This window comes from Sminthopsis crassicaudata, chromosome 1 (assembly GCF_048593235.1).
Source record: "Sminthopsis crassicaudata isolate SCR6 chromosome 1, ASM4859323v1, whole genome shotgun sequence".
Classification (NCBI taxonomy): domain Eukaryota; kingdom Metazoa; phylum Chordata; class Mammalia; order Dasyuromorphia; family Dasyuridae; genus Sminthopsis; species Sminthopsis crassicaudata.
Window position 1 is genome coordinate 63,332,469 of NC_133617.1, and position 14,855 is coordinate 63,347,323.

Genomic DNA, 14,855 nt, shown 5'->3' on the forward strand with positions numbered 1-14,855 from the left:
AAAGTCTTACAAAATTAATATTGAAAACTATCTTTTTATGTATTTAGGAAAAATGAATACTATTGAGAAAAAGAAAAGAAAAAAGAAAGGAATTCTACTACTTTGTAGTTTAGAAAATAGGATAATATAACACAAAGGAGATGATCAGTTATGAATGACTTTGCCATTCTCAATAATCCAATGATCCAAGACAACTCTGAGGGACTTATGATGAAAAATTCTATCCATACCCAGAGAAAGAACTGAGTGGGTCTGAATACAGATTGAAGCATACTTTTTTTTAAACTTGATTTTTCATGAGGGTTTTTTGTGGGGACAGAGAAGAATCTAAGTTTTCTTTTGCAACATGACTTTTATAGAAATGTTTTACATAACTTCACGTATCTTCTCAGTGGGGGGGGGGAGGAGAAGGAAGAGAGAGAATCTGGAACTCAAAAATGTTAAAAACAAATGTAAAAAAAAGTTACATGCAACTGAAAAAATAAAATATTAAAAAGAAAAAAAGGGTGTGCACAGTTTTTATAACCCTTTTGTCATAGTTCCAAACTATTCTCCAGAATGGTTGGATCAGATCACAGCTCCACTTATCCAGTGATAAGGTTCACAACAATGTAGTAGTTTTCCAGTTTTCTTACATCACCTCCAACATTCATCATCATCTTTTCCTGTCGTTTTAGCCAATCTGATAGATGTGAAGTGGTACCTTAGAGTTGTTTTCATGTGCATTTCTCTAATTAATAATGATTTAGATAAATTTTTATTTTTTAAATAGCTTTTTATTTTCCCTAGTACATGCAAAGATAGCTTTCAGCACTTACCTTTGTTTACAAAACCTTGTGTTCCAAATTTTTCTCCCTCTCTTCTCCTTCCCCTCTCCCTAGACCCCCAAGTAAACCAGTATAGGTTAAACAGTTGCAATTCTAAATGTATTTCGATATTTGTCATGCTTCACAAGAAAAATCAACTCAAAAGGGAAAAAAAGAAAGGGAAAACAAACAACAACAAAAGATAAAAATACTAAGGTTTTATCAATATTCAATCTCCATATCTTTCTCTCTAAATGTGGATGGTTCTTTTCATCACAAGTCTATTAGAATTGCCTTGAAGCACCTTATTGGTTTTTTTAAATGAAATTTTTCCATTAATCTTTTTATTTAGAATATAAAATGTTTTATGTGGTGGTTTAATAATATAAAAAGTACAAACATATGTGTATATACAAATATATGCACATGCATATCGATACCAATCAATACATACAATATTATACACATAAATGCATATATCACATATGCTTTCTGGTTTCATCACTGAGTTCTTCCAGCAGAATAAATATAACTATATAATAGGTGGTAGTCTTTATGAACTACTCTAACGTGGGGGGAAAAAAAAAGACACATCATTCAGTAACCAAGTTCTGAAGGATTTTGCTTCACTTTTCTTTGTTTTGCTTCGCTGTTGATTTAAGATATTCTTTTCTTACCATGGCACCTAATGATTTTTAACTCAATATTATAACTAGTAAAGATTTATTTAGTTTTTCCATTGTTGAAACAAAATTTTACAAATATATTTTATTTTCCACAATCACCAGAGGTATGATTTATCCTTGCTTGTCTAACCATTGGCCAGCTGCTCTTTAATTCTATTGGTTTTGATGAAACATCTTCATACCTTGTAAAAGGCTAAACAATCCCTCTTTCCAAAGTATTTAGCATACCATTTTTTTTATTTATTCATTTTTCCAAATTATCCCCTCCCTCCCTCCACTCCCTCCCCCTGATGGCAGGTAATCCCATACATTTTACATGTGTTACAATATAACCTAGATACAATATATGTGTGTAAATACCATTTTCTTGTTGCACATTAATTATTAGCTTCCGAAGGTATAAGTAACCTGGGTAGATAGACAGTAGTGCTAACAATCTACATTCGCTTCCCAGTGTTCCTTCTCTGGGTATAATTATTTCTGTCCATCATTGATCAACTGGAAGTGAGTTGGATCTTCTTTATGTTGAAGATTTCCACTTCCATCAGAATATATCCTCATACAGTATTGTTGTTGAAGTGTATAGTGATCTTCTGGTTCTGCTCATTTCACTCAGCAACAGTTGATTTAAGTCTCTCCAAGCCTCTCTGTATTCCTCCTGCTGGTCATTTCTTACAGAGCAATAATATTCCATAACCTTCATATACCACAATTTACCCAACCATTCTCCAATTGATGGGCATCCATTCAACTTCCAGTTTCTAGCTACAACAAAAAGAGCTGCCACAAACATTTTGGCACATACAGGTCCCTTTCCACTCTTTAGTATTTCTTTGGGATATAATCCCAATAACAGCAATGCTGGGTCAAAGGGTTACTATATTTTTTTTTAGTAGGTCCACAGATTAGAAAAGGAGACAAAGAAACATACATTAGAGTCATACATACACAGAGTTCCTGTGATCCCCATTATCACATAAGATACAATTGAAAGAACTGGGAATGAAGCTAGAAAAGAAAAAAGGGAGGAGAGAGGAGAGAATAGAAAACTAATAAGGAGTACTAACCCTGAAGTCAGGAATTCGACCTCAGATTTTGAATGGCTGTGACCTGGGAAATTACTTAATCTTAATTTGGAAGAGAGCAAGGGAGGGAGAAAGGGAGAAAGAGAAAAAAGGAAAGAAGGGAAGGAAAGAAAGAAAAATAGAAAATTATTAAGAACCTTCAAGTTGAACATGAATGGTTTTCATTTTTAGAATTTAAGTCACACAGTCATATCATCAGAAGGATTTGAAACCAGGTCTTTCTGGCTCTGAAATTAACTATCTTTCAGCTAGACCTAGATAGAGATTAGATTTGTAGAAAACTTCAGACAAAAAGCTTTTTTGAGAGGGGTCCTCAAAGGATCATCTAAAAATTGCAGTTGTTTGGAAATAAAATGTTACATATAACATTTCTCTGTGTGTTTATATACATTCACACATGTGTGTTTCTGTGTGTGTACATACATATGTGTGTGGAACTCTAAGAAAGGTTATCAGGAATAATGTAGAGAAAATGCCAGAGCAGTGTAGAAAGTTTAACTCGAGAAGCCCAAGATTTCTTTCACTCCACAGGCGTTTTGATAATAGAAGGATTCCCAGAGAAGGCCTTTCTCTTCATTCAACCCAGACTTAGTCATCGCTTCACTCAGGAAGTCAGGAGAACCTGCCTAAATGTTCCACAGCTGAGACCAGTCAACCTTCAAGGTACTCATCTTCCTTTGCACATTACCCCACAACATATACACGAACGCACCCGAGTTTGATTCCACAGCCATTTATTATCCTCCTACTAAGCGCGCAGCACTGTGCCAGACAACATGAAGACCAGAACAGAAAAAGAAGCCTTCTGTCCCCCAGACCTCAGAGAGCTTGCAAGCCAGGAACTTTGCCCCAGTGATTGCTTCTCTGGGCAGCTGCACCTGAGGCCCGTTGGTCCCGCCCCCAGAGGCACTCTAGAAGAAGGGGCTGAGGCCACTTGGATGGCAAGAGGGAGGAGTTAGGGGAGGCAGCTAGAACAGCTGGCTGAGTGCTGAGCTCGGTCCTACGCTGACCTGCCTTCTCATTCTCCTCTCGATCCTAAGGTAAGTGGGGAGAAAACTGCCCTCCCTTCAGCCCCCTTTTCGGGGTCTGGGTAACAAGAATTGTGTTGGGGGGGGGGTTCTGCGACAGTGCCTCTTGAAGTCTTCCCAGGCACAATCTGGAATCAGAGGGTTAGGATTGGTCAGAGCCTAAATTGCCTGGATTTGAGGTATATTCTTGGCTTTGACCAGTTATTGGAAGGCGAAGGTGTTGGTGCTCTTCCATGTCCTCACATGTGTTCCTTGAGGCAATCATTGGTAGGGCTCTTCTTCAGCCTCTTTAGTGCCCAGCTTCAGAAGTCAGTGGGTTGGATGGACACTGTTTCCTTTGACATTGGGTATTATAAAACTGCCTGGTGTGAGTGTAGGGGAAGAAAAGATGGGGCTGGGGAATGAATGGTAAAGTTAATATATGACCCCAGGGACTTCATACTTTAATCTTTATCTTCTAGTTGAAATAAAGCCTAGAGGTTGCAGGGAAACATATGTAGTCCCAACTGGAGGTGTTACTGGGAACAGATCAGCAAGGAAAGACAGAAGGAAATTGAGTGCATTCTTGGGGAAGAGATAGCTCTTCAAAGTAGTAAACGCCAAAATATTGGTCCCAATGATGACATAAATGTGTTTTAGCCCAGAAAATGAATGCTTCACCAGCTTCAGGACCTGGTTCACGTTCTGAAGGCAACAATGCAAGACCTTTTTTCTACGCTCAACCCACAGCACAACCCCCATTGCCAAATCCTTGGTACCTAAATCCTGCCTATAGTCCTTATTGTATGTCAGCAGCAGGTAAGACAAATGATCACTACGAATCTACAAAGCAGCTTTGTGAAGTGCACATTTTTAAAACATTTCAATAGACCAACAAGTATCTATCATTGCCCCTCCTTTTCCTCTTGCCTCTTCTAAATCAGAAAGACTGTGATGGCTATCTTTGATAACAACCCATCTTAAGAATACTCTGATTTACTCCATCTAGAGTTTCCATCCAATAGAAAGCTAAGATTCCTGATCTGTGTACCTCTTTTGCTGTTTTGTTTTGCTTACTGATGATGTTAAGAGGAAAATCTCGATAGAAACAGTTGTTCATACAAAGAAAGTAGTTTGGAAGCATTTTTATTTTATTTTATTTTTTTGTTGTTTTTTGTTTTTGTTTTTTAAATTAATTTTATACATATGCATAGGTAATTTTTTTACAACATTATCCCTTGTACTCCCTTCTGTTCCAAATTTTTCCCCTCCTTCCCTCCACCCCCTCACCAGATGGCAGGCATTCCCATATATATTAAATATCTTATAGTATATCCTAGGTACAATATATATGTGCAGGAATAAATTTTGTTGTTGTTGCAAAGGAAGAATTGTATTCAGAAGGTAAAAATAATCTGGGTAGAAAAACAAAAAATGTTAACAGTTTACACTCATTTCCCAGTGTTCCTTTTCTGGGTGTAGCTGATTCTGTCCATCACTGATCAATTGGAATTGGATTAGCTCTTCTCTATGTTGAAGATATCCACTTCCATCAGAATGCATCCTCATACAGTATCATTGTTGAAGTGTATAATGATCTCCTAGTTCTGCTCATTTCACTCAGCATCAGTTCATGTTAAGTCTCTCCAAGCCTCTCTATATTCATCCTGCTGGTCATTTCTTACAGAACAATAATATGGAAGCATTTTTTAAAGAGAAAATTGCATTTAAGTTTTCTTTGGACTTGGAACACCAGATGGAAATGATTCCAGAGAGGTAGTGGAGTGAAAGCTAAGGAAGTTAAGGAGTTAAGCAGGATAGTACTGGCCCTTAGAACCTTAGCTAGCCCTTAGGGCACCACTACAAGAAGGGAGTTTCTTTAGCCTTGCCATGGTACTATTTGGGAAAAAAAAAACTTCATAAAATAAAACCTAAGTGTCTGTTTATTTTCCCTAATAGCAATACACAGAGGGCCTTCATGCCCCAGCTGATCCCATGCTTTTTGAGAGTTCATTAACATTCCTGGCAGCTGTAGTGAGTTTTTTCCTCCCTTTTTTTTTTAATGAGGAAAATGCCTCATTTTAAAGGGGGGAAAAAGCTACACAGAGAGCTATGGGGAAGAAAGAGAAAATGTGAGCAAGTAGAGAATTTTTATTTCTACATATGCTATTTTGTGACCACCGGGTATACACATGGAAACATCTACTCTAGTTTCTTTGTTGACTATCAAATAAGGATTTTCCATCAAGAACTAGAAAGGACTAGAGATTGTCTAGTCAAGAAGCCTTACTTTATTGATGAGGAAATAGGACCATCAAAGTAAAGTGATTTTTTTTCCCCAAGGAGATACATCAAAATTGTCAGATGAAGCAAATGTAACAGACCATTTCATCAGAAGATTGTTGAAATCCGAAGCTGGTTTTGTTGTTATTGATATTGTTGTTCCTGTAAAAAAAAAAAAAAAAAAAAAAAAGGAGCACAATCTGGATAACAATTCTGTGGATATATTAAAGTTAGAGAGCCATAATACTCAGAATATTGACCGATATCAAATTGGAGGGAAGTTTCTAATACCACATCAATGATCTCTACCCTTTGCTCTCTTATTCAACAATTTCATCAGTGGCTTGGATTAAAAACAGACGCCATTCTTTGTGCATAAAATAAAATTCAGAAGGAGTGCTAATATCTTCTTTCCCAGAATAAGCTTTCTGTAATCTTAAATATACTCTAATGAAACAAGCTAAGTCTAAGAAGTTTAAATTTGATAGATTCATGGGATGGGTTTAAATTTTATAAGCATTGAGGTTACATTTTACTATACAAATATACAGAGATATCTTATTTAGCAATTATATATGTAGAGTGGCTTGGTTAAGAAGCAGGAAAATTAGATGTCCACTGCCCATAATGTGACATAATGGCCATAACACCTATTACAAATTTTGGTTAAAGCAATAGAAGTATAATACTCGGAACAATGAGGAGGATGGTTCCACTGTATTCTATGCTGGCCAAAGCATAGGCAAAATACATTCAGTCCTTATTACTACGTTATTGGAGAGACCCTGGTAGACTAGAAAGTGACCAGAATGAATGAAGAAATATCTAAGGCTAAGTTGAAGTTGCTGAGGAAATCTTTACACTGGAAAAGATTAAGGGGCAATAGTAACAAAATTACTACAAATACTACAAAATAGTAACAAAATTACTAATTAGTAATAACTTTTAAATATTTAAAGTATAATCACAATTGGGGAAAAAAAATCTAATTTTTCTGAATCTTTTTAGAAGTCAGAACCTGAGCCAATGAGCAACAGTCTTAGGGAACTAACATGTGATCCAATAAGGGTAACTATCAAAAGTATTTTTTAAAAAGTTCAAAATATCTCAGAAGTGTTAAATTCCTGTCCCTGTAAACATTCAAGAACAATAAATAGATACCTGTTGGAGAGAGGATTCCTGGATGAGAAATTAAGATAAGATGACTTTAAGGTCCTCTCTGTCTAAACATCTAATTTGACTCACTCATAGAATTTTAGAGCCACCAGGAAGTACCTCTTAAATTTATAATTTTAAAATTTAAGTACTTAATCATTTCCCACACATCCCTGAATAGCTTTTGCTTAAGAAAGTTTGTTTTAAAAAAGAAGTTATTGTTCTACGTGACAATTACAATACAGTATTAATCACTGGAGTGGCAATTGTAATCCTGTTTGACAAAATGAGTTCAATTTTTATAAATATTGATCATATATCTACACATTTTAGACCAGAATTTCCTTTGTAGAAAATTATCTACATAATTTGCCTTGGAACCTAATATTTCACTCCTAGCAAGATCCCTTTTTTGAAGAGTATTAGAAAATAATTCTTTTAATTTATGATGAGGAGGAGTTGGGGGAGAGATCCATCACAGATCCATCAATCAAATTTTCCTCCAAGTCTAAGACTTCTTCGTTAGGGCCCTTTCTCTTGGCTGTTGTATAAGGGACAGTCATCTGTTAACATGATCAACTTTTCATTACAGCTTCTTTTGATCCTCTATTGGGCCTGGGTGTGGAGAAGGGAGGTGGCCAGAACTTGAATCATTCAGATTTGAAGCCAGTCCTTAACTCTGAAGGACATTCACCCTCCTTTTCTCTTACTAAGTTACTGCTAATTTTAATACTACAGTCATTTGTAAACAGACTTCTAATAATATTAGGTATAGTCCATATATGGATAGAGTGCCAGGCTTGAACTCGGGAAGACACATTCAGCTAAATTCAAATCTAGCCTTAGACACTTACTATGTGATCTTGGGCAAGTATTTAACCTGGTTTGTCTCAGTTTCCTCCTCCATAAAATGAACTGGAGAAGGAAGTGGCAAACAACTGCAGTATTTTTGCTAGGAAAACCTCACAGACGTGAATATGATTGAAAACAACGTGGCAACCATGATATAGACCATATGTTCCAACTCAATGAGTAGATTTACTGTGATAAAATAAAAAACCTAGAGAAAATACATCTCTTTCCTTTAATCTACCAAGTCTGTAAATCTTATCAAATATAAGGGAGGACACATGGTTATCATAAGATTTAATTTAGGTTAAGATTAAGAACTCACTGCAGAAATTCACATTCTTTTGTTTCTTCCCTAGGATTCAGAAATGGAAATCCATACATTCCATATTATTCAGTTGCTCTACATGAGTACCCTGGCTTTTTCTTGCCACAGGCTCCTGTGCCTACCAGAGTGAACAGAAGACCCTATTATCATCCTCAGTCTTCATTTCCTATGTTCCAGCATGCTGCACATTTCTGTCATTACAGCAACCCTTCAAAAAAAACAGAAACCAAAGAGACCCAGACTGATCCCCCCCAGCTTGAAAACAAATCCAAAAAGCAACAAGATTCAAAATCTGATGTTAATGGTTACAATGTAGGCAGCTTTACAGGTAGAGTGACTAATGTTGCCTCTGGAAAAAAAGCTGCAGTTTTGTCGTCCTTTGTGCAAGAGAGAGGGGTTCATAGTAAAAGCCCTTCTAAAAATACAGCATACAGAAGCATCTCCCCGGGAAGTTATGCCCTTGAAAAGGAAGAGGTAAGAATAGAATATGGAGATGGTTCTCCTGCAATAAAGCTCTGGAAATCCTTTAAAGAAACCATCCCTATTTATGATGGCCAAACAGTACCACAGAATATAGTACAATATGATTTATTTTCAGTGAGCTCCTGTGAAAGAGTGGGGGTTCTGTATGCCCCTCATAAGGAAGAAAAAATGCCAACTGTAGACTATTCAGAACAAGATAAACAGTATCTTGAAGCTGTACAGGGTAAAGAGGTCAAGATATCAGGGCCCAGCCTGGAAGGAAATTTAGATAAAGATAAGGAGAGTGTAGCCACTCAAAAATGTTCAGTACCCCTAGATACAGCAAACCTATGGCAATCTGATGAGCTTAACAGATCAGGTAAAAAAGTCCCTTCAATGGCAAGTCCAAGTCTGTCAGTGTTGAGGACACCAAATGAGTCTGCTCAAGAACTGAACCAGCAAGCAAGATCAGTTTCTTCTCACAGAGAGACCATTAATGGCCTGAGTCAAGAGACCCCCATCCCAAATAGACACAATGGACGGACTAAGTTAAGAGATGGTTTTTGGAGCAATGAATCAGGCAGGTTCGTGTCCTCTCCCGCCTGGCTGGCTTGCTTTGAGAAGATTGATGCCAGTCTCCATTCCTTGCCTCAGAGGAAGAGTCTAAGTGTGAGCTCCATGGACCCATCTTCTAGAAATGAAATGTCTTCCCTGCATAATGTGCCCATGACTGACTTTGTACTTGAGAAGAACACATATCTCAAAAGCAGAGAGGGCATTGAACAGGAGGCTGAGATCCCCGCTGATCGAAATAATGAGAAGGAGGGAGCAGTGATGATGGTAGGTGAAATTGATGGGGTAGTTGTCCATGATACTGAAGAGAACCCAAGTGAAAAGATTATAAGAGGGAGGGAGCAGGAAGCTCTACCTAGCTATCCTACCCAGAAAACCTGTTTGCTCAAGAAAAAAGAGTGTCTCTTTAATCCTGATTCTGAAGACTTGTGGGGAAAAGAAGATTTAGATGAGGTTGAATATATTTTTGAAGCAGTTGACCCACAGAAAGATCTGACCCCTTCTAATGGGGACTTTTACCAAGATATTGGTCAAGAGGTAATAGGGAAGCCACCTCATACTACCACATTGTCCCAGCTAATTGTTTGGCCGGTAAAAAACAAAGTCAAAACAAAAAGTGGTGCCTATGAAAGTATTGCCTTCCTTCATAAGCTTAAGGACAAAGACTACTATGAAACTGCTTGTGGCAAGCTTCTGAAAAAACGAATGGTGGTCAAGAGAAAAGGTGAGCCCCATAAAAACTTGGAAATATTTTCAGAATGTTTGATTGGGAATACCTAGAATTACTTTTTTTTTTTTTTTTTTTTTTTTTTTATTCTAGAATTACTTTTTAATGATGGTGATGTTAAAGAGTGAGGAATTGAAAGTGAAAATACATAACATCTTAAACTTTAATTTTTAAAGGTTTTTTTTGTTCTTTTTTTTGAGCCTTTCCAACTGGCTTATGGGCAGAACCATAACTAGCAGTTTTAAAACTCAGAGTAATCTCTGCCTGCATTAAGTGGTCCTAAATAGAATTCTTAAAACAATTTTTAATTTATCCTATGAAAACAATTTGTGAAGTAATCACAAATACATTTGAGAGAAAAATTGAAGTACAGGGAATAGAATGTCAGTTGAAGAGACTTAATCAAACCCATGAGATTTGAAGTTTATTAAGTATAATAGAAAGAATACCAGGTTCAGATTCTGGGGACCTGGGTTCAAATATTACTTATTGCTTTTTTATATGTGTATCTCTATTATAATTTATACATATCATTTGTCATTTCTGGACTTTAGTTTTCTCATCTCTAAAATGAAAGAGCTACACTAGATCACCTCTCCAAGGTCTTTTCTAGTTTTAATTCTATGATGTTAGGTTTCCTTAGAGAAACCTTGGGTTCTTTCCCATATAGCCTCCGGGAAGAAAAGAAGCATCAGGAATTATCATTCTCCTTCCAGGTCTACCCTTACATCTGAACCTTGTTACAGAGAAATTATTGTTTATGGAAGGAGGGTAGAAAAGAGGTTGGTCTGTTTGGAAAGGAAGGAAGGAAAGAGGTCTGGGAATAGGACAAGAGAGGTGAATAATTTGAGGAATTGTATATAAGCAGAAACTCCTAAATAAACAAAAAGGAGGGAGTGAACAGTCTGTAGTCTGCTGCCTTTACATCTGTAAGGACTATATGCATCTTTTCTTTTCCTCCTCTCCCCTTAGATAGCATTTGAATTCCTGTTCCCCTCATCTGCTACTCTGGAATACATATGTTTAATTGTGGTATCCTCTAAATTGTCTCATTCTGAGATGAAGTCCTAATGACCCTGTGCTAGGTATGGCTCTGCCTGTAACTTAGGAATGCAACCAACAAGCTTCCTAAGACTTTTTTCTGTCATAACATCCAAGAAAGTGTATGGTAAGAGTAGAAGATAAGTATCTTTGTCCTCTAGGAGTGTCCAGTTCAGTTGGGTAGTAGAATCATACTTAGTAGAATTATAAATTCACCATATACAAGAGAGATTAACATGGTTTGGAGTGGTAAAAGAAGGTGAATTAAGATATGTGAGAATTGGAAGATGGGTTAAATTCAGAAAGAATAAGGTAAATTAGAAAACATGCTAGACTAAAAAAGACATATGAGTAGATGTATTTAAAACTGTGCATAGCATTTAGGAGTTCATCATTTGTTCATCTTAAAAATTGATACAATGAAATGATACCTAGGGGCCTTACTAGTTATAAATTTATGACCCTTTTTAGTTCATGTGACAACTGTGTTATTGTGGTTTGGAAATATTTTTGTACTTTTGTACTACTGACAGAGTTTTGAGTGTTTGAATGTCAGGAGATAATTGAATGATCTTGTTCCTGGATAATCTTGTTAAATACCAGACTCACATAATACAAATCATCAGAATATTACTTAACTATATCTTCAGCCACCCATCTGCAGAGTTTTTTTTTTAATTAAAGTATCCCTCGTAATCTATTATAGGTTTTATTTTTGTCTTAGAAATTCAAACTAGGTAAAGATGTAAATTTCCAAGAGAAATATCCATACCAAATATGTAATGACATTGATTTGTAAGCATCAAATGCTATATCAATTTAGGCATAATCTCATTCTTTTCTCATGGGATCCATCAGAATTAATTGGAAAAAGTTATCAACTGCACCTAAAATGTAAAGAATGTAAAGTTCAGACTTTAAATATTTGTCCAATGTCACATTTAAATAGAACTGGAGATAGCCCTAAGGGCACACAGTGATTATTTTGGGTTTGGTTGGGGTTAAATTAGGTGGAGTTTTCCTCATATTCTCTTTGAACAGATAAATAAAAAGGGATGAGAAAATTCTAGTTGACACTGATTCCAATCATTCTCCCCACACTCCATCCTTAAAAATCAGGTAATAAGAGTATTGTAGGAAAGAATTTAGTATCAAAGGAAAAATTTCCACTCAACCTAATTTTTATTTTAATGAGACCTGAAAAATAATTCTCTTTTTTTATACCACTACACTGTAAGCTCCTTGAAAGCAGTTTTTCTTTTTCTTTGAATTCTCAGATTTTAGAATATAGACTTGGAATATAGTCAGCACTTGATAAATGCTGGGTTTGATAAAATTATTGTTGCCACTTTTTAAAAGTTAGCAAAATGAAAGCTTTGCATTTGCATTTCCGAATCTGTCATTGATACTTCTTCTCACACACATCCTGAATAAAATATCACCATTTCTATAAAAGGAAAAAGAAGTAGCTCTGATCAGGTTTAATATGTGGGCAAAGCTCTTTGATTTGGACAATCTGCCCTTAGGCTTTTAAGAAGGATCCTCTAAGATCTGAGATAGATATTGAGTAACTACTTTTAACTAACTTAACTACCAGATGGTAGGCCTGTAAGAAGGCCATGGGCTGACATAGACAGATGATTAATGCAAATAAAAATAGCCAAGGAGAAGAGAGTAAGTAGTTAATATATTATATATAAATTATATACTATAATAAGATATATAATAGTTTATATACTCTAAAATAAGTATAATATGCTACCTACTATGTGTCAGGCAAGTCCTTTTAAAAATATTACAACAAGGCTGAGAGGTAGGGGCCTATTATCCCCATTTGAGACAACTGAGGCAAATCAAGGATAATTGGGTTGTTCAGAGTCAAAGAGCTTTTTCAATGTCTTAAGATAAATGTGAAGTCAGATTTTCACATTGTTCTATCCACTAAACTACCTAATGGCTTAGAAATATATTAATGTTCTATTTTCATATTTACCCAAATGACACAGAGGTTTAATATATGACTCTTTCCTTCAGTTAAATTGGACAGGCTAAAAAGGAAGATACTTCGTAAATGCAAGGATATAAGACCTGAAGCAGAAACTGTAGAAGTATGGACAGTACCAAGATATAGCATACACAGAGGTGGGTATTTAATTTGTGTAGATATCAGATCTGGTGGGATGTAAGAGGTTGGTCTTTGATTACTTTTGAGTCCCCACCTAACATAAAATTTCTAGAAAAAGCTGAGGAATGAAACTTTATGAGGAACTGTATCACTGGGAAGGGGTTTAACAGATGAACCAACTGTCAAAATAGAAGTTGCCTTATGTTCCTGAAGATAAAATTGGTACTTAAGTACTATTGCCTATATAGAATTTTTAAAGTGTAGGCAAATGTATGTTATAAGCAGACCTAGGAACCTGATGCATCTTTCTCCATATGGAAGACATGTTCCAAGGTCCAACTTAGAAGCTGGATTATTGGGAATAACTTATTTTCTACTATGATCCCCAAATACATGAGGAAGCTCCCTGTTGATAAATGTTCATGGCAATAGAGGGAAGAAAATCCCTGATTGGCAATAAGAGTAGGAGGAGAGAAAAGAAGTATGCAAGAAAATAAAATCTGAGCATATAGAGCCATCAAACCGATTTTTTAAAGTTTAAAAACTTAAATGAAGGGTGATAGCTAAGTAAGAATTTAACATTGGTCTGACATTATTTGTGTGGTGTTAAAGAAGAAATTTATAAAGACTTTTCATTTGTTTAATTCTTTACAGGATATGGATCAAAGAAATCTAGCTACAGAAAATAATATGTTCCTGCTAGGGACAACTGATGACAAGTGCATGCAACTGGTCGACTTTTATTTTGATTCAAGTTAGAGCTAGCTGTTTCTGTACAATCATAATAAGGAAAAGGTAGTCTCATATAATGTTGCAAAATCGACGGAACAAAATCTGGCTCTCTGAGAAACCTTCAGAATATGAATCTTCCATTAACAAATAAACAGAAATTGCATAGGTGTGCGGCTCTCACTTTTTTGGGGGTGGGTGGGGAAATGGGGAAAGATCCTACTGAATAAATAATTGGAAAATAAGGACGAAGTTGGTTATTTATCAGCTCATGTATTTCTCTTTTAATCATGTCTGTCTTCCATGTGAGGATTCTATTCACCTCTTTTAGATGGGGAGGAGAAAAAGGAATACTTTTAGGGTTTTTTTTTTTTTTCAGTAGTAGGGGTAAAGGTAAGCTAATAATATATATTAACTGCATTCCATCTCGCCATTTATTTGTGTTCCTTTTCTTTTGTTATTATTCTATGACTTCAGTAAATGGTGATTTTACTTAGACAGTACTTGCATACTATATCAAGTACTGGCTTAACTTGCTGTTGCTCTGGTTTTCTTTTAAGTCACTGAAATGAAATACTTGTGTACTTCCATAGAGAGGCATCTGATTCCTGGGTTGGCATGCTATGGCATTATTGGTCAATTTGTATTTTAGGTGAGCTGTAATAGAAAACTATAATAGCATTAAAGCCATATGTTCCATTTTTTTTCGAGGACCATTATCCACCTCCTGGGAGAGGAAGAGGCATAAGCAATCAGGCAGGCATTAAAAGGCTACCATTAGGTAGAGATCAGCAGAATTCATATAAAATATAACATTTTGATCTTATGACAGGATTTTCTTATTTTGGTTGGGCTGCTGGGCAACATAGTCTTAGGTTACTAAGATTACTAATAAAATGAACATGACATCTATCCCGTCCTCCTCATTTTACAAACAAGGGAAGAAGGCCCAGAACAGTAAAATGATTTGCTTAAAATCTCGGGAAGCATATGGTAAAT

General features: G+C 36.0%; 1 long non-coding RNA gene across 1 annotated transcript; it reads left to right on the plus strand.

The window, feature by feature from the left end:
• The first annotated feature begins 3,516 nt into the window (after positions 1-3,516).
• On the plus strand, positions 3,517-14,026 carry LOC141564843 (uncharacterized). Its single transcript, XR_012488760.1, has 5 exons — positions 3,517-3,617; positions 4,245-4,403; positions 8,231-9,958; positions 13,037-13,144; positions 13,782-14,026. It is a non-coding gene; the product is annotated as an uncharacterized LOC141564843 (long non-coding RNA).
• The last annotated feature ends 829 nt before the right edge of the window (positions 14,027-14,855 follow it).